Source organism: Palaemon carinicauda, chromosome 8, assembly GCF_036898095.1.
Source record: "Palaemon carinicauda isolate YSFRI2023 chromosome 8, ASM3689809v2, whole genome shotgun sequence".
Lineage (NCBI taxonomy): Eukaryota > Metazoa > Arthropoda > Malacostraca > Decapoda > Palaemonidae > Palaemon > Palaemon carinicauda.
In genome coordinates this window covers 104,026,700-104,046,774 of record NC_090732.1, presented here as the reverse complement: position 1 = coordinate 104,046,774, position 20,075 = coordinate 104,026,700, and the positions used below count along the sequence as shown (strand labels likewise).

At 40.0% G+C, this 20,075-nt stretch overlaps 1 protein-coding gene across 3 annotated transcripts in view; it reads right to left on the bottom strand.

Annotated features, from left to right (window-relative positions):
* Positions 1 to 20,075, bottom strand: part of Myo10A (Myosin 10A) — a 418,782-nt gene that overhangs the window by 193,482 nt on the left and 205,225 nt on the right. The gene's annotated exons all lie outside the window — the stretch shown is intronic.

Here is a 20,075-nt window from a genome sequence, read left to right as displayed (position 1 = left end):
GACGGAGCCGGACACAAGATCATGGTACTGCTGCACAGTCTGTGAACTGTCAATCATGGGCAAGCGAGGAAGTACAGTGACAACCCGAATCTGTCTAGACTGTCTGGGTCGTACAGACAAACTCCTTATCGGGTTGCTGAGGTTGCCGCACTGCGTCACAACAAGTCACTTCTGTTGGTTGTTGAACGTCTTCCCCGTGACACATTGACTCCGTAAACAAAAAATCCTCTAACAAGGACTAAGCTTGGACTGCATGTCTTGTAACACAGCTCAAGGTCTATGGGAGCAGGTGTGGTAACAGACGGGATTAGCGACTGAAGTGGAACCATTACCTTCCCTGGAAGCATGTTATGCTTAAATAAAAGTCCATAGGAGGCTATGCAGCTAAAGGCTCCCTCCAAATGACAGAGTCCTCAAGGGAATATCAGAAGGAGGGAGAAAAGAACTTTCTCATCTACAGGGACCATATCCTAGAAAAGCTAAGTTCTCTCAGTGAGGGTTCACTGGTGCAAAAGCAGCAGACTAGAAGGCAACGTTATGAAACTGCTTGACAGTCTAGTGAGTTGGCAACAACCAAAGATGTGTGACTGAGAAGCATGCGGTAAGGTATGCAGAGCATGTTGTATGCAGAGTATGCTGTATGCAGAGCATGCTGTATGTAGAGCATGTTGTATGCAGAGCATGCTGAATGCAGAGCATGCTGTATGCAGAGCATGTTGTATGCAGAGCATGCTGAATGCAGAGCATGCTGTATGCAGAGCATGTTGTATGCAGAGCATGCTGTATGCAGAGCATGCTGTATGCAGAGCATGTTGTATGCAGAGCATGCTGAATGCAGAGCATGCTGTATGCAGAGCATGTAGTATGCAGAGCATGCTGTAAGCAGAGCATGTAAGGTAAGCAGAGCGTGTGCATGGCGTTTAACATTTCTCAGAAATTCCATGACCAGTGCTAGAGTGCTTTATGCATGCTTGCATGGGGTTTAATATCAACATAATATATACCTTACATTCATAACTCATGATTCATATTTTTGCCATATTTTGCGATATTGTTAAAAATATATTGCCAGGAATACAAATATATTTTTATAAGTAATACAAATAACCTCCATTATCATAAGGTTTGAAAATGGAGGTAAGGTATGCTGAACAGCAGAGTCAGAACGAGCTGGAACAACAATAGTTGTGGTTTCCTCTTCAAGACTCTGTTGAGGGAACACCTGAGGCTCAGTCTGCAAAGGCTGATCAAAGGAAGTAGCAGAAGGTAGGCGCATGGGTGGAGGAGGCTGACTCCTGGCATGAGTGGCTGAACTCAAGGGTTGCGCTTGCTGAGTGGTTGGCGGATGCGCAGTAGCAAGTTCCTGAGGAACGAGTTGAGGTTCCTGCGGTGTGAGCTGAGAGCGAAAAGGTAGTGGCTGCGCAGAACGCAGTAAAAATCTCGCAAGTTGAGGCTCCTGAGGCGCAAGGCTAAGGTGTTGAGGTGCTTGCCTTGAGGAGGGTTGAGCTCGCTGCAGCGAGAGCTGAGGAGACTGACTCATGGACGGGAGAGGTTGTTGTACCTCAACCGAGTGTTGCATCACTGGTGGAGCAGCAAGTGGAGGCGGAGGAAGAGAGGTATAATCCTCCTGATCCCATTGTAAAGGTTGTCTTAAGGAAGGCGGAGGCTGAACACCACTGGGAACAGCAAACTCAGAACGTGGCTCAACATCGTACGCCTGGCAGGTGGTACTGCGATCAGGCGGAGCGAGCGCAGGCGGAGCGAGCGCAGGCGGAGGGAGTGTAGGCGGAGGCGGAGGTGCAACACTCTCAGCCCGACACTCACGCATCAAGTCCGAAAGCTGTGCTTGCATGGACTGTAGTAGAGTCCACTTGGGGTCGGCAGAAACTACAGTAGGCTGAGGTAAAGCCTTAACAGTCGAGCTCTGTTGTGGCAGAACCTTACTCCTCTTAGGCGGAGTGCATTCAACTGATGACTGAGGAGAGTCAGAGCTAACCCAATGACTGCATCCGGGTTGTTGAACTCTAACTTCGTACGTCTGGCATAGGTCTGGACTTTACGTTTAAGAGGTCTTGAGACCTGAGACCAGCGTTTTCTCCCCTAAATTTCTTCTGCAGACGAGCAAAATAAGGGCTCAATCGTCTGCGGGTGGGAGTGACGGTCTCGGTAAGACACGCCCACAACCACCGAGGATACTTCTGTGCGCCGATCAAGGCCTGCTGAACCCTTCTGCCCTTCGACATTGCTTCTCCCCTGGGCTTGGGAGCTTGCAAGAGGTCCCGGACTGGGAGGACGACTGGCGCGCACAGAAGTACCCTCACGCACAACACTGACACACTTTGCGCTAATCACTTATCACTTTGATTTTCTGTTTGCACTTATTTCACTGAACTCGAAACTTTAAGTGGTTTGTACCTGAAACACGCAATTCTATCCTTTCTCAAAAGTTAGTAATTGCGAAAACAGAATTACAACGTAACAGAAAAATCTAATGAAAGATAAATAATTCAGTGGCTGGAAAGAGACTAAACACTAGATCACTCTAGAAACGTTTACCTTCTTCCCCTAAAGAGACTAGGGAGAAGAGCAAAAACGATAACAACGTTACTCGCTTGAATGAAACGTTTATCCTCCTCTTTCTCCCTCCGTCTCTATCTCTCTCTCTCTCTCTCTCTCTTGACTTAGAACCTGAGAGAAGAGCCCAATCATATCGTTAAAACATATTATTGTTAAAGGAAAAAACTGAAATATTTCCCAAAATGAAAAGTTCCTTTATTAGGATTAAAACCATTAAGTTAAGAAAGAATGAACAAAACGCTAGACACGGTTACTCTTACTGCAACGTGAAACCGTGAAAATCTTTCTCTATCGTAACGATAGAGCGCAAGTTGAACGTTCTGAACGTCAACAACTGCAGAGACAAAACAAAACGTTAGTTCAACTTTGAAAACAGTACGAGACTATCAAAGAAATTCTTTCAAAGACATTAAAATAGCATAATATGTTAACAGGTAAAACCAAAATGACGGGCTCAATGTTAATTAACTTCGGTACCAAGAAAAGACCGCCTACTATTAGGAAGGTCGAATATAAACAAATATAAAAATTAATTTTAATAAGTTTATAATAAAAGGAAGTTAATCGAAGAGGCCTATAAGAGGCGGAGAGATATAAAATAAATCTATAACTTTTGTTAAGCAAAATTAAGAAAGAGAGTCTATACTCTCTTAGACACCAACACTTCCGTCTAAGGGAAGGGTCGGCCATTAAAAGGTGAAAGAGAGTTCATACTCTCTTCGTCACCATAATTAATCAAATTAATTCCAAAAGCTAACTAAGCTAATATAGAAGTTTCCAGTAAAGCGACAGCCGAAATCAAAGAGAAATACTTCACCAAAGTCGTGAAAATACTCCAAGAACATAAGCGTATCCCAGAACGTCTTGCCGGAAGCACGACAGAGGAATAATTGAGGAGGTGTCAACAAGAAGTACTTGAGTACCTGGCCACAGGTGGCGCTGGTAAGTACACCCCCTTCTAGTATTGTGATAGCTGGCGTATCCCTCCATAGAATTCTGTCGGGCAACGGAGTTGACAGCTACATGATTATCGGGTAAGTTTAATATTGAAAAATTACTTTCTAGAAAAGTATCCACTTCATTTGGGATATTTTCATCCAACTATTCAACTTGAACTATACTATATTCCAATTGACTCTTTGCATACAAAAACTTAATATCTACTAAGCAAGCCATCAAACACATTGTTCTCATTAAAGTACAAGGTTATAATGATTAAATAAAAATGCATCATAAAGTATAGGATCAAGAAAAGAAAATCAACTCTACTAATTTGGGGACTGCTACCAATGCTATCATCATTTTCTAACTTGATTCATTTGAGGACAGTGTGATCATCCATGAATATTAAACCTACCAGAGATCAAGAATCCTGTAATGATTTATACTGTCTCTCATCCTAAGTTCAATGAAATCATACCCTCATCTATGGTTCTACTAGTCAGATATACTGAAGTACCTCAAGAATTAAGGCTAACAGAGCATACTTTAGCAGAGCCAGAATTACTTCTATGAAGAACCATGGATTGAAAGGGTGCAAGAATATTGAACACTTCTGCTTACCTCCTGATGACTAATACACTTTCATAATACAGTACAAAAGATATCTTTGTCTGCCCTCAAATAATAACTGTAACAACCTTTTAAATTAAGATACCATGAATGGCAACACAGAGCCCAAGCATGAGTTTCTTGGAGGATGTCCACATCACTAAAACTGAATACCAAATGTTCGCACACCAGTAAGCATAACAAAAAAAAAAAGAAATTCACGATTGTCAATCGATAACATTTCTATGTTATGAAATAAAGACAAGACAGAGAAGCAACATTGCTAAAGAACAGAAAGTAGAATTCCATAAAAGATCATGGCTTCAGTCATAAGTTACAAGCACAAAATGCCTGTTGCTTAACAAATCCTTCAACAAACAGCATGTGAAATATCTCATGAGTTAATTCTGTAAAAATCAACCTTTCGTTTTATGTAGCCTGTTTCAATCTATCCTTAAAATCATTACAAATGAAAAGCAATGATCGACTATTTTAGCTCAAATTGATCCTTTTTTCTAATTGTATGTAATGGGATAGTTTCTGGCATTTTGGAAGACTATTATCAGCAAATTATTCTACATAAGTGAATCAGAGTAATACTTAACATTTTCTGTGTATTGTTAAGCTGTACAAATAAGATTTATATTCTATCATAACCTAGAGAGGAACAAAAACTATACCTTAAGAATTAAACATGGATTTTCAACTGAATTAGATGAAAGGAAAAATTCATACACAAAAACTGTTCTCCAAGATGGTGCAAGTTCTTTCTCAATATCATATTTTCATATTCTAAAATACTGTAATCACAAGACACTTTATCAAAAGAAAATGAAATTTATCCATGAAATTAATTGTTTGAAATACTGTACTTCTGGGAGGAAAGTAGTTCAACTTCAGAACATATATCTGAATGATATCATAGTATCTACAACACAACACCAAAGATCCTAAACAAGTGACATATAACACAGTAGTAAACCGTGTACTGTACTCAAAAGCAGGACCAGTATCCTGTAGTATTTCTGAAAGTATTACAAGTATTACAATTAAGCGAATGATGATACTACAATCTATCAAAGCATGAGATATAGAATGAAGAAGGCAAGTATGACAGGAATATGAGATAAATGTTGATGTCTATCAAAGATTGTCTATTTCCTTGGAAATAAAGGAAGCTAAAAATTAGTAAAATAATAAATGATCCTAAGAGCTACTATGTATAGTACAGGTGACATGGAAATAACAGCCAAATCATAAGAAAATGTCTTAGAAATATTTCAAAGACAGACGAGTGAAATGGAAACGAGAATTAAAAATAATTGTACGTAACAACAAAACAAAGATAATGCTGAAAGAATAAAAGCAAAGAAGATGAACACATAAAGTGGCCATAAGAATAATTATGAGAACATTATGATAGTTTCTACCATAAAAGATGCTCACAAGTGCAAATTTGGAAACGAATAAGTAATTTCTTATACGTAGCATTCACAAGAAGTTATAATGAAGCGATGAAGAAAAAACTTATGGTGAATGGGTAGACATATCTATAAGGTTGAACATTTTTGTTACCCGGTTGATACGTATGGCCGTGAGACTGGGTCTGAGAGTGTAGTACTATACAGATTGGCAACAGCAAGAAAAAGTGAAGTAAGATTACTGTACTTGACTGTTGGTAAAAAAAGAAAGTCATTAAACACAAGTAAACTTGTACTTCTATCTGCAACAAAGATATCAGTAATTACAATGAGAAAGGAATACATTCTCAACAGGTGTAACAACAAAATGCTGAGATCCATGGCTGGAATGTATTATAAGGATTTTCTAAGAAATAGGGAATTATCTGATGTATATTTCAGAATATAGAAACAAACTAAGGCCTAGCAGAAAGAGAAGTTTAGAAATGTAACATAAAAGGAGAGACCACTAGTTATGAATGTGTTAGACTTGAAACCACTAGGATGCTGAAATAAGGGAAGGACCAGCAAATAATGGAAAAAAAATACTGTATATGAGGAAATAGCCAAGATGGTATTCAGACAAGAAGTCCACAAATACAAAAGAAAGGAAGCAACTCGTTTAATCTTATTTATATCACAAAGGTGAAACCATGGATATTATATATATGCAACAGTATATATAAACAAGTGTAGATTAAAGAAAAAAATTAGTTTCATGGATCGGTTATACAGTTTGAATATAAAGTTTGAAAATAAGTACCGTACTTGCATTTTCCTCCTAGCAGCTATTCATGACTGTGGCATAATTAATTGTTTTTGAGGCTAAAACTCTCAATTTATATCTACATATAATTACTGAAGTGGAAATTAAATTCTTCTCAAAATATCTTTCATATTTTCAAGTAAAATCATCCAATTTATTCAAGTCAGATCAATTTTGAAGAATCTTAAAACAAAATCAATATCTTTTGAATAGTATCTGAGATTGAAGCCTTTGCTATACTAAAATTAACTACTGTACTAACCCAAAAAGAACTGAATAATATTACTTCATGCAATACACTAAGATAACATTATCAGAGAAGAAAGAAAATCAAGATATATAGGAGGCAATACTACTAGGAAAAATACAGTAGCCTTTTCCATGAAATCATCAAGTATCACTTGATAGTGAAATGAGACTTACTTCTTACATAAATAACTGTTGAAAACTATAAGACTAATATATATATAACAATGAAGAGCAGATACAAATCCCTTCTGGACAATACATAAACAAAAATGGAAAATGTTTCCCCTGCTACATGAGCACATTCAGTGAATTCCCCGTTTTGTATACCTGAAGGAATGATATCAAGAAACTACACATAAAATATTGCTTAATAAAATAAAACCAATTATATTGTCATTCAAGCTAGGTAGTGATTCTATTCATTTTCAGTCACACTTCTACAAAAATGAGTGCTTGATATGATTTATGTCATCCTTATGAACTGAAGGTGATGAGTTATTAGGCTACTCTTAGTAGCACTACAGTACAGTATTCCTTCTGATTATTTTAATTCTTCTTAATTTGGCTATAAAAAAGATAAATTTGAGTGCCAAAATAGCATATCAGAACTATTTATTTCTTTATAATGGCTTTGACAAATCTTACTAACACTGAAGTTACCCAATGATTTAATAGACACCTTACACTACTGTATGCTAAAATACAGCCTAGTGGCTAGTATCTGACTTAGGATTCATGGGTTGGAAGTTCGAGCCCTGCTCACAGCTTAAAGTTTTCAATAGTGTTCACAGCCCCAGTGCCCATGAAGTAGGGGGAGGGGGGTTTGGTGTAGCCTATAAGGCCACCTGCTGACTCATCACCAGCTATTGTCTAGCTTTTCCTGACCCTAGCTTGCGTAGAAAGGAACCTTGGGTGCTGATCATATGTATACATGATTGGTCTCTAGGACACTGTCCTATCCCTCGACTCTCCCACTCTTAAGCAACCTCTTAACCTTTTAAATGAGCAACTGTATAGATCTCACAAGTTTGATTTGCCCATGTAAATTATCAAGCACCTTTAAATTCTGTTCCTGACTCACTCATTGAAGCTAACAGCATAGGCTACCTACTTATATATAATTTATGGAAAGTTTATGAAGAGGCCTCAGTTCATGATTTGCATCTAGGTAGCTTACAAACTTGAAGAAACTTTTATTTCTGATTAATATTCCAATTTTCTAAGGCTAAAATCACTGCTGCAACTTGGTATTGTGTAATAGCTTACTTCAGACACAACACAGGTGTTTAGTGTAAATTGTGAGCATTATTTTTACTACTATTCCCATCACTGTCTGAGTCATTTACATGATTGCCCATACTCTTCAATACTGTAAGATAAAGATGACTTGAAAAGCAATTACTAATGTAATATCCATCCCTTAAGGATTCTAAAATGGGGTTGATTGGTTATTCAAGTATGGTATAGATTATCCCTCCAAAATTTTTTTCTAATAAAACAGTGAATTTATGAAAAATAAAAATTGTCCACTTTTTTACTAATCACAGCCTTTTGCCTTAGACAGTGTTGTATATACAAAGTACAGCACAATTTCAATCCATACACAAAATTTTGGTAAAGTTAAAATTTACCTTCTTATTTTAATATTAGTAACATAATATCCCAAACTTGACATATTCTATCATTGATCAGAAAATCACCTCTAGTTTATCCATTAACTGTTTGTTCCCTATGATGTACACTAAGTTTAATTATGAACAAGTTGAATTAATTACTGTAATCACTCTCTTTTTGGATTCAAGCTATGTATTTATAGGTTTTATGAATTTTTGTTTCAATAAGATTATAAGACTGGTTCAGAGAGAAATCAGTTGGGTTTACCGTTGTAAAAAAGAATTCTTTTTTTTAATATTTCGTATTGTTTCTAGCTTAACAGCCCTGAGTACATTAAAATAAGTAATGTCTTCAGCAAAGCACGAACTGCAGTTGAAATTAACGAGACAGTTAAAAACAGGTAGTGAGCGTGGGTAATGTAGTCCCTACCACCCTCTTGTCAAAGAATCTTCACTTTGACCTTCAATTCAAGACTGAAAGGGGTGATTGAGGTGTGAAGTTCAAGTGTAAATGGCTCAGGTTTGTAAAGGTATGAAAATACACATCATTTTTAAAATTTACTGAATGTTCCTATGCATTTACAACCCTTTTGTCCTTTAGAATTAAGAATGACTAATTGGTGGGTAGGAACATGACTAAAATTGGTTGGTTCTTTTCTTTAATGGAAAATGCAGCCTCTCTCTTCCTATATAGGAGTGAGGGAAATTACTTCAGAAACATCATATCAGGGCATCATAGGGATGAGTAGGCTGGTAGGACTTTCCCAGTACTTGGTTAGTGCCTGGTGCAGTACTTGGTTGATGAAGGAATTTTTCTTCCTAGATGGGGAAACATAGTCTGGAATGAAACACCTGGAGCAAGATGGCCAATTGATAGGTATTCATTCCTCCATTATCCCCCTTGTAAAGGGAGATTGGGGGAGAACTACTTCTTACAGATCGAGTCTAATAATAATGAGGCTCAGAAATGTAGCTTACCAGCATCGATATCAGATCCAGCATGTAACATTACAAATGGTTCATCCCCAAGTATGTGGAAGGTAATTTGAAGCATAAGACCCAGTAATACTACCTCTCCTCCAGACTTACAACAATCATACTACCATTGACACGATATTACCTGTGACATTTTGGAGCTCGGCTGGCTACACACCTACAAGAGCAATCACCACAGGAACATGAATAAAAATGAATAAAAAAGTTGAAGGAATTAAGGGTATACTGTACTACCTTGAAGAAGGCTATGAAGGTTGTTTGGCACTTCAAAACTCCTTCATCACCTTTCCAATAGCAGATTATCCAGAGTCTAAGTGGGACCAATACGCCTGGCTTTATGAGCTCTATTTTGATCTAGCACCTGAATCCCATCAAAAGTTGAATCATACGGCCTTAATCTTCTCGGAATTCCATATAGAGACCATGTTCTTTGATGCCTCTTTCATGACTCTAGCAGTGCTAAAGAAGAGATACTGACACTCAAGCCTGAGATGTTGATTCCTCTTCACATAGCACAGCAGAGTCCTCGCTAGACACAAAAGCATTTCATCTCGATTACCACCAGATAACCCACATCGAAAGTGAATGAATAAAGTCTTGGACCTGGGGTTGTGTCTAGGTGAGTTCAGAGTTTTGGCTATGAACTTAGGCACAAAACTAAAGACACTTCCTTCCAACCCTCTTTGTGGGTTATTACATAAGAGTCATGCACCTCTCCTATTCTCCAACTCTCTTAATTAATGCTAACCCTAACAAAAGACAGACTTGAGACTGAATTCTGTCTCACAAACTTCTCAGAGTATGCATATGAGCCTTGAGAAAAAGGGTTACACCCCACTGTGTCAGCATAAGGTCCTACAGTGGGCAAGACTGTTCAAAGCTCCTCACTATCATAGACAATTCCCTCACGGAAATAAGGTCTACGGCCTTCACTCAAAAGATGGTAATCAAGACTGAGCAGTAGCCTTTTACAGCTGCAACCGAGAGGTGCTTCTCTCAGCAAAGGAAGATAAGGAAATCTGCAATCTACACTAGAGAAGCTATGACTGAAAAAGTATCCCTTGTAAGTCACCAATCACAGAAGATGACCCACTTCCCTTGGTAAAAAGTTGAAGAGAGCATTGCAGGCATCTAATACCTTCCACTGCAGACCACATGAAAAGCCTATCGTTTGGAGGAGACGCTGAATAGTCTCCAATATTGAATTGCAAGCGATTTAATGGATTAGTGGTTCCTCTGAAGGTGTGGATGACAAAGAAGACTGGATTAAAGGGGTAGAGCTCTCAAGACCTAGACTAGAAATGTAGAAATGATAACAGATTGAGATACCATTGAGCTTGTGGCCATCTTAGAGCAACCAGTGTCATTCTGAAGCCTGGTGCGATCAGCACTCGGTTGATTAGACAGCGAATCAGGCTGAACAGAGGAAAATCATAGGTATCCAGGTAATCCCATGGGTGTTAGAAGGCATTCTCAACCACTGCCCATGGGTCTGGAAAGGGGGAACAAAAGACAGGGAGTTTCATCTTTAGTCATGCAGTGAACAGGTTGATTTCAGGTATATCCCAAAAGGTTAAGAAGCTTCTTCATTACAAGGATGTAGGGACCAATCCAACTATACAACTTGTCCTTGGCAACTGAATGTGTCTGTTAGTTGGTACATTCTTCTTGCCCGGAATTTACTTGGATGACATCTTTATGGCATGGTACCTGCCCAGATGTGCATCTGCTTTGTTAAGGTGCAAGAGGGGAGCTAAACTGTGCCCCCCTGTTTGTTGATACTGTATAGGCTACTACGGTAGTGTTGTCAATCAGCTATATTACTGAATACCTCCTAAAACGTTCTTTGAATGCTTGCTGAGCTTTAAACGCTGCTTGCCTTTTCAGGATGTCAAAGTGCAGATGCTTTCTTCCAATGATCATACACCTGAGGCAACCAGGATGCCGCAGTGCACACCGCATCCATTATTTGATACATTTGAGAACAGTTGCATGCCCAGGTGGGGAGTCAAGTGGGACTCTTTTTGTGAGGTTTTCCTTGTCCAGCCACCACAAAGATCAACCCATGCCTTTTGTCTCACTGAAATGGATTGGTTCAGGGGAGGTTTTCCAAGTCAAGCCACCAGGAAGATAGGCTTATGCCTTCTACCTCACTGGAACAGTGTAGTTCAGGGGATCCCTAGAGGTTGACCAACGATCCTTCAAACACCACCAAAAGGATTTCTAGTGGAGACGATAGATCTCACAAGTTTGATTTGCCCATGTAAATTATCAAGCACCTTTAAATTCTGTTCCTGACTCACTCATTGAAGCTAACAGCATAGGCTACCTACTTATATATAATTTATGGAAAGTTTATGAAGAGGCCTCAGTTCATGATTTGCATCTAGGTAGCTTACAAACTTGAAGAAACTTTTATTTCTGATTAATATTCCAATTTTCTAAGGCTAAAATCACTGCTGCAACTTGGTATTGTGTAATAGCTTACTTCAGACACAACACAGGTGTTTAGTGTAAATTGTGAGCATTATTTTTACTACTATTCCCATCACTGTCTGAGTCATTTACATGATTGCCCATACTCTTCAATACTGTAAGATAAAGATGACTTGAAAAGCAATTACTAATGTAATATCCATCCCTTAAGGATTCTAAAATGGGGTTGATTGGTTATTCAAGTATGGTATAGATTATCCCTCCAAAATTTTTTTCTAATAAAACAGTGAATTTATGAAAAATAAAAATTGTCCACTTTTTTACTAATCACAGCCTTTTGCCTTAGACAGTGTTGTATATACAAAGTACAGCACAATTTCAATCCATACACAAAATTTTGGTAAAGTTAAAATTTACCTTCTTATTTTAATATTAGTAACATAATATCCCAAACTTGACATATTCTATCATTGATCAGAAAATCACCTCTAGTTTATCCATTAACTGTTTGTTCCCTATGATGTACACTAAGTTTAATTATGAACAAGTTGAATTAATTACTGTAATCACTCTCTTTTTGGATTCAAGCTATGTATTTATAGGTTTTATGAATTTTTGTTTCAATAAGATTATAAGACTGGTTCAGAGAGAAATCAGTTGGGTTTACCGTTGTAAAAAAGAATTCTTTTTTTTAATATTTCGTATTGTTTCTAGCTTAACAGCCCTGAGTACATTAAAATAAGTAATGTCTTCAGAAAAGCACGAACTGCAGTTGAAATTAACGAGACAGTTAAAAACAGGTAGTGAGCGTGGGTAATGTAGTCCCTACCACCCTCTTGTCAAAGAATCTTCACTTTGACCTTCAATTCAAGACTGAAAGGGGTGATTGAGGTGTGAAGTTCAAGTGTAAATGGCTCAGGTTTGTAAAGGTATGAAAATACACATCATTTTTAAAATTTACTGAATGTTCCTATGCATTTACAACCCTTTTGTCCTTTAGAATTAAGAATGACTTATTGGTGGGTAGGAACATGACTAAAATTGGTTGGTTCTTTTCTTTAATGGAAAATGCAGCCTCTCTCTTCCTATATAGGAGTGAGGGAAATTACTTCAGAAACATCATATCAGGGCATCATAGGGATGAGTAGGCTGGTAGGACTTTCCCAGTACTTGGTTAGTGCCTGGTGCAGTACTTGGTTGATGAAGGAATTTTTCTTCCTAGATGGGGAAACATAGTCTGGAATGAAACACCTGGAGCAAGATGGCCAATTGATAGGTATTCATTCCTCCATTATCCCCCTTGTAAAGGGAGATTGGGGGAGAACTACTTCTTACAGATCGAGTCTAATAATAATGAGGCTCAGAAATGTAGCTTACCAGCATCGATATCAGATCCAGCATGTAACATTACAAATGGTTCATCCCCAAATATGTGGAAGGTAATTTGAAGCATAAGACCCAGTAATACTACCTCTCCTCCAGACTTACAACAATCACACTACCATTGACACGATATTACCTGTGACATTTTGGAGCTCGGCTGGCTACACACCTACAAGAGCAATCACCACAGGAACATGAATAAAAATGAATAAAAAAGTTGAAGGAATTAAGGGTATACTGTACTACCTTGAAGAAGGCTATGAAGGTTGTTTGGCACTTCAAAACTCCTTCATCACCTTTCCAATAGCAGATTATCCAGAGTCTAAGTGGGACCAATACGCCTGGCTTTATGAGCTCTATTTTGATCTAGCACCTGAATCCCATCAAAAGTTGAATCATACGGCCTTAATCTTCTCGGAATTCCATATAGAGACCATGTTCTTTGATGCCTCTTTCATGACTCTAGCAGCGCTAAAGAAGAGATACTGACACTCAAGCCTGAGATGTTGATTCCTCTTCACATAGCACAGCAGAGTCCTCGCTAGACACAAAAGCATTTCATCTCGATTACCACCAGATAACCCACATCGAAAGTGAATGAATAAAGTCTTGGACCTGGGGTTGTGTCTAGGTGAGTTCAGAGTTTTGGCTATGAACTTAGGCACAAAACTAAAGACACTTCCTTCCAACCCTCTTTGTGGGTTATTACATAAGAGTCATGCACCTCTCCTATTCTCCAACTCTCTTAATTAATGCTAACCCTAACAAAAGACAGACTTGAGACTGAATTCTGTCTCACAAACTTCTCAGAGTATGCATATGAGCCTTGAGAAAAAGGGTTACACCCCACTGTGTCAGCATAAGGTCCTACAGTGGGCAAGACTGTTCAAAGCTCCTCACTATCATAGACAATTCCCTCACGGAAATAAGGTCTACGGCCTTCACTCAAAAGATGGTAATCAAGACTGAGCAGTAGCCTTTTACAGCTGCAACCGAGAGGTGCTTCTCTCAGCAAAGGAAGATAAGGAAATCTGCAATCTACACTAGAGAAGCTATGACTGAAAAAGTATCCCTTGTAAGTCACCAATCACAGAAGATGACCCACTTCCCTTGGTAAAAAGTTGAAGAGAGCATTGCAGGCATCTAATACCTTCCACTGCAGACCACATGAAAAGCCTATCGTTTGGAGGAGACGCTGAATAGTCTCCAATATTGAATTGCAAGCGATTTAATGGATTAGTGGTTCCTCTGAAGGTGTGGATGACAAAGAAGACTGGATTAAAGGGGTAGAGCTCTCAAGACCTAGACTAGAAATGTAGAAATGATAACAGATTGAGATACCATTGAGCTTGTGGCCATCTTAGAGCAACCAGTGTCATTCTGAAGCCTGGTGCGATCAGCACTCGGTTGATTAGACAGCGAATCAGGCTGAACAGAGGAAAATCATAGGTATCCAGGTAATCCCATGGGTGTTAGAAGGCATTCTCAACCACTGCCCATGGGTCTGGAAAGGGGGAACAAAAGACAGGGAGTTTCATCTTTAGTCATGCAGTGAACAGGTTGATTTCAGGTATATCCCAAAAGGTTAAGAAGCTTCTTCATTACAAGGATGTAGGGACCAATCCAACTATACAACTTGTCCTTGGCAACTGAATGTGTCTGTTAGTTGGTACATTCTTCTTGCCCGGAATTTACTTGGATGACATCTTTATGGCATGGTACCTGCCCAGATGTGCATCTGCTTTGTTAAGGTGCAAGAGGGGAGCTAAACTGTGCCCCCCTGTTTGTTGATACTGTATAGGCTACTACGGTAGTGTTGTCAATCAGCTATATTACTGAATACCTCCTAAAACGTTCTTTGAATGCTTGCTGAGCTTTAAACGCTGCTTGCCTTTTCAGGATGTCAAAGTGCAGATGCTTTCTTCCAATGATCATACACCTGAGGCAACCAGGATGCCGCAGTGCACACCGCATCCATTATTTGATACATTTGAGAACAGTTGCATGCCCAGGTGGGGAGTCAAGTGGGACTCTTTTTGTGAGGTTTTCCTTGTCCAGCCACCACAAAGATCAACCCATGCCTCTTGTCTCACTGAAATGGATTGGTTCAGGGGAGGTTTTCCAAGTCAAGCCACCAGGAAGATAGGCTTATGCCTTCTACCTCACTGGAACAGTGTAGTTCAGGGGATCCCTAGAGGTTGACCAACGATCCTTCAAACACCACCAAAAGGATTTCTAGTGGAGACGATTATGTGGAAAGAGCTTCTCCAGTAAAGAAAGGTGGCCAAGGAGATTGCAAGCACCGACCCAGTAGTGCTGCCTTGGACAAAAACAGCTGCACTACCTATTTGAGCTGGCTGATGCAATCATCTGATTGAAGGAATCTCATTGCTGCCATGTTTATCAACATACTCAAATACCACAACCTCTGCTTGGGTAAGAGATTCAACTTCTCCCAGTTTATCACAATTCCCAGATCATGACAAAAGGGAAGTCGATCTCGATCCTTTAGCACCTGAATCATAGTGTAGGCTGGGATCAGCCAATTGTCGAAATACATCAACAGCTACATCCCCAGAGAGTAGGCCCCAGCTGCCACCAGAGTAAACACCCAAGTGAGCACCTGAGGAGAAGTACACAGTCTGAAACACAGGGTCTAGAACTGGTACACTATACTGTTGTAGAAAAAGTGTTAGTACTTCCGAGAGAACTGATAAATAGGTCCTTGGAAATTTGTATCTTTCAGATCCACTGAAAAAAAGAAGTCTTCTTTGATAAAACATTGTACATATCATACCATTTCCAACCTAAATTTTGTTTGTTGAACAAATTAGTTCAGAGTAGAGGTCGATAACCAGTCTTCAGCCCCCATTTCACTTCTCCACCAGGAAAAGTTAGAATCTAGAACCCCGAAGACCCATCTCTAATGACTTTGAGCACATTCTTCTCCAAAATTCCATTCACCTCTGCCAGTAACTCCAGGGCTCCTGGTGATGTTGGAGATTCATTCATGAGCAGTACTGGTCTGCAAGGTAGAGGGGGCTGGCAGCGATGTGATGTGATTTAGATTGGCCCGCATCTAGGCAGAACATGGGCTTTTCCGTTGGCAGCCCGTAAGTGAAGCAGTGTCATAAAATGTGAAAGAGAAGTGATGACAGGAACACTGAAGATGGGCGAACAGGATGATCATGAGATGACACCGCATGATGACCGAGGCTAGATTCCAAAGCTCAGTTGAGGGGCACCACAAAGCAGACAATTGTACAATGCAGTAACGTCCCTAACTGGTGAACGCCAGACTGGGATTCGAGTCCTGCTCAAACACATTAATTCCTTTGGTCGCTGTAACCTTACCCTCCTTGTGAGCTAAAGAGTGGAGATTTAAGGGAGCCTATAGGTCTATCTGCTGAGTCATCAACAGCCATTGCCGGGCCCTCTTTGGTCCTAGCTTGGGTGGAGAGGGGGCTTGGGTGCTGATCATATATATAGTATATATGGTCAGTCTCTAGGGCATTGTCCTGCTTGATAGCACAGTGTCACTTTCCCTTGCCTCTGCCATTCATTGAGTAACCTTTAAACCTTTAAACACGTTCCCTTGTCAGTCCTCGAGAAATTTTTTCTTCTTGTAGGAGGTCCTATCAGGACAATGTCCCATAGAGGAGTCCAGCAAAGTTAACAAGTATCTAATCCAGACAATTACAATACAAGATTCTTCCCCTTGTCTCTCCTAAGATTCCCATTGACATGACAGGCATCCCAGTTCTCGTGGTAGCAAAAGAGAGGGGATGCTGATATTAGCATTCCCCTCTACCTCCACTCTTCCCTATGCTTCTACTTTTCCCTCTACCTCCCTTCCTGACCTGACCAAGTTGGGGGCCTCAAAAGGTCTGTGAACACACAGTATTATTATTATTATTACTTGATAAGCTACAACCCAAGTTAGAAAAGCAGGAAGATGTAACCGGCGGTACTAATCGGAGTCGAGCGAAGATCACAGCATCCTTTACCCACAATCTCACAGGCCTTTCTGCACTTGAAAGATTGGCCACTGACACCTCCAATTAGCTTAAGCTCTTGAGGGAAACTGCAAGATGGATCAGGGAGTTCTGCAAAGCATTCTCCACTTTTCCGCTACTGCATCCACATGACTCCTCAGAGGGAGAGAAATGGCCGACCACACAAGACATGTCAAGAGCTCCCCTCGATCAACTTGTTTTGAGTATAGAAACCAAAGCATCCCTCTTCTTCAAAACTTAATTACCCCACTGGTTTTCTCACTGGTGTGCCAAGAAGGTCACTGTCATCCCTACAGACAGCACACAAGTCTTGTACTTCTCCAAAGACTCAGGGGTCAATAACCCAGTTGACTTGCATAATACAATGCATGCTTCACTACTAGTTAAGCCAGAAGACTGCTTGGAGGGTAGTCATGGCAGTGAAGTCCATGTCTGCTCACTCCGAAAGAAATGGGGGTGCCTTCTGACTTGAGTCTTTCCTAGTGGAGTCCCCCAGACATTGACAGGTTACAGAGAAGTGATGACACAGCAGACCATGCAAAAGAACCTAACCTTCCTCAAGAGTGAGGGATAAAATCTTGTTTAATTGGCCTAAAGCAAAAGTTCTCAGATCCCCAAATCTGACTGTCAACTCGATCCAGTGCAAAAATAGCATGACCCACTTATGGCAGCTCCAAAGAAAGCCTTGACTCATGAGGGGCACCAAAGTACTGATTAATGCCTGAGGTCCTACCCAGTTCATTGCACTTACAAATGAGTGCAAGGACATCCACAAATAATCACTACTCCAACTCAAGGTTCTCTGCTTCCATTGGTACCAGCCAAAGTTCGATACCTGCACAGCAAAGGAATCCTGAGTACTTCAAACAGGTAGAAGGTTTGACAAGGTGCTATCGTGATCTAGATCCAACCCCCAAAAATGAGCGTTCTGACCCAAGGAGAGAATCTGAGAAGTAATTGGGGACTGATAATGAACCAGCCCAGTAGGCATCAGAGAGAGAAAGGTATCTAGCACCGATCAAGGTAGAGACATTAGTACCTCATACTCTTCCATCTGTTAATCAAAATGAAGAGGGCGTATTGACCCCTTACGTGTGTGCATGGGGCCAACGCCCCTCAGGCAACAGCTTATGGGTGTCGTCTATGAGTTTGTATAACCTTGAGGGATGCCATCTCCTGAACATGGGATACAACAATAACCCATTCAGAAAAGAGAGTAGGCAGAAAATGTGAAGGACACCCAAGCTCTTCCAACACAAAGCCAATGGAAGGTGTATATAGGCCCACAGGGGGCAATGAACTTCTGTCCCACCTTTGAAATGGTAGCCAAGGAAATCCAGGCCATGGCCCCAGAGCAGTTACATGGTACAAACTACTGTTGTCCACCCCTCCCCAATTAGAGGTAGTGCCATCAAACTCCCTATTCTTGTGACTAAAATTAGCCTTCCTGAAATTCTTATTAACATCATTATAAGTGTCAAACTTAGAATTAGAAGGGGAGAAGAATGAGCTGAAAGAGAAAGAGAAGCAAACTCACTTCTTCCTTTTACCAACCTTCCTCTCAGGTTCTGCAAGCAAAGAAGTCAAAGTCTGAACAACCATTGACAATGAAGATCCTGCAAGGGGAGAAACCCCACAGGTTGCTTAGACAGGAACCACGACACTGGGGAACATTGCCACAGGGGAAGTGGCAAGTGCACTCACTGGAAATTGTAACACAGACTCAGGGTCTGAAGTCACAGGCACAGGGAGGGAAGGAGCCACAATTCCCAGGTTACAGGCATAGCAGTAGGATAGTACAGGTGAGCAACATTGAAGCAACTAGCACAAGGTGACAAACACCAAAGCTACATGCACAGTTTTTAACGGCCCCCGGGGCTTCTTAACCACAAACTTTATGCTTCACCACTACAAATCACCAGCACAGAAGCGTTCTTTCACCTTTAACACTTGCATACCCATAAACACAGATGCAGGAGCCTTCTTAACAGCCCTATTGGGTTTCAGGCTCACTATGGGGATCACTACAATAGTCACCAGAACTTGGGTCACTGACGCGGACATAAAATCAGCAATCACTTGGATCACTAGCCTTAAGTACAAACTCCCTCAAAAAAGACATAAAGAGCCTGCTACTGAAAAGTACCAAGACCAAGTCAGGGGCACATAACTGAAGAATCAAACTCAATGAGGAGCAAAAAAGTGTTGTACAATCTCTCTGGCATTGTCATGAGCATTGCAAAAACTGATACCAGAGAAAACTTAGCCTTCACACTCCTCAAAGAATATGACTGCCTTAGTGAGAGGCCATGATATACACTCAAAGTATGGGGATAATTGCAAACGATCATGCCCCAAAGGTGCAGCGAGTGGAACATCACCTGACACCACTCTAACCATAAACTGATGCAATGACATTTCCATTCCTACTTCATTGTTAAAATGAAGCCAATATCAACCAATCAGACTACAGTATGAGAAAAAGATTAAACACTCCTGGGTATGAAACAAAAGTATGATCATACTCATTGCAATTGAAGACAAAAGTGGAGTCTTTGATGCTCACCACCTGTCATTAGCTACCTCATTAACAATTGCAACAGCCATTCCATCTCCACTAAAGACATTTCCTATTCTAGAGGACAAAAAGCTTTTATATGTGCAGAAGAAATACTTATGTCATTTGAATTAATTAAATTATCCCCTTACTTTTAGCCAGTCATTTGAATAAATATTAATAATCACACTACAGAACTGAAAGATGTTAGAAGGAGAAAAAATTAAATTTTCAAAAACAAATTTGTGTGATGACTGAAGTACAGTATTGTATTGTATTGTACTTGTCTTAACAGTTCTGCAATAAGCAACAGTAATTTTTACATTGGGACAGGTATTCAACTAAAACCAAATCAAAATACAGTAGTACATCTGGAGAGAGGATAAAATTCTATCAAGACTTGAATGTGCCAAACCAATGGAGTGAAAAAAAAATTGGACAAAAACATTATCACAATGCCGAGTTTATAAA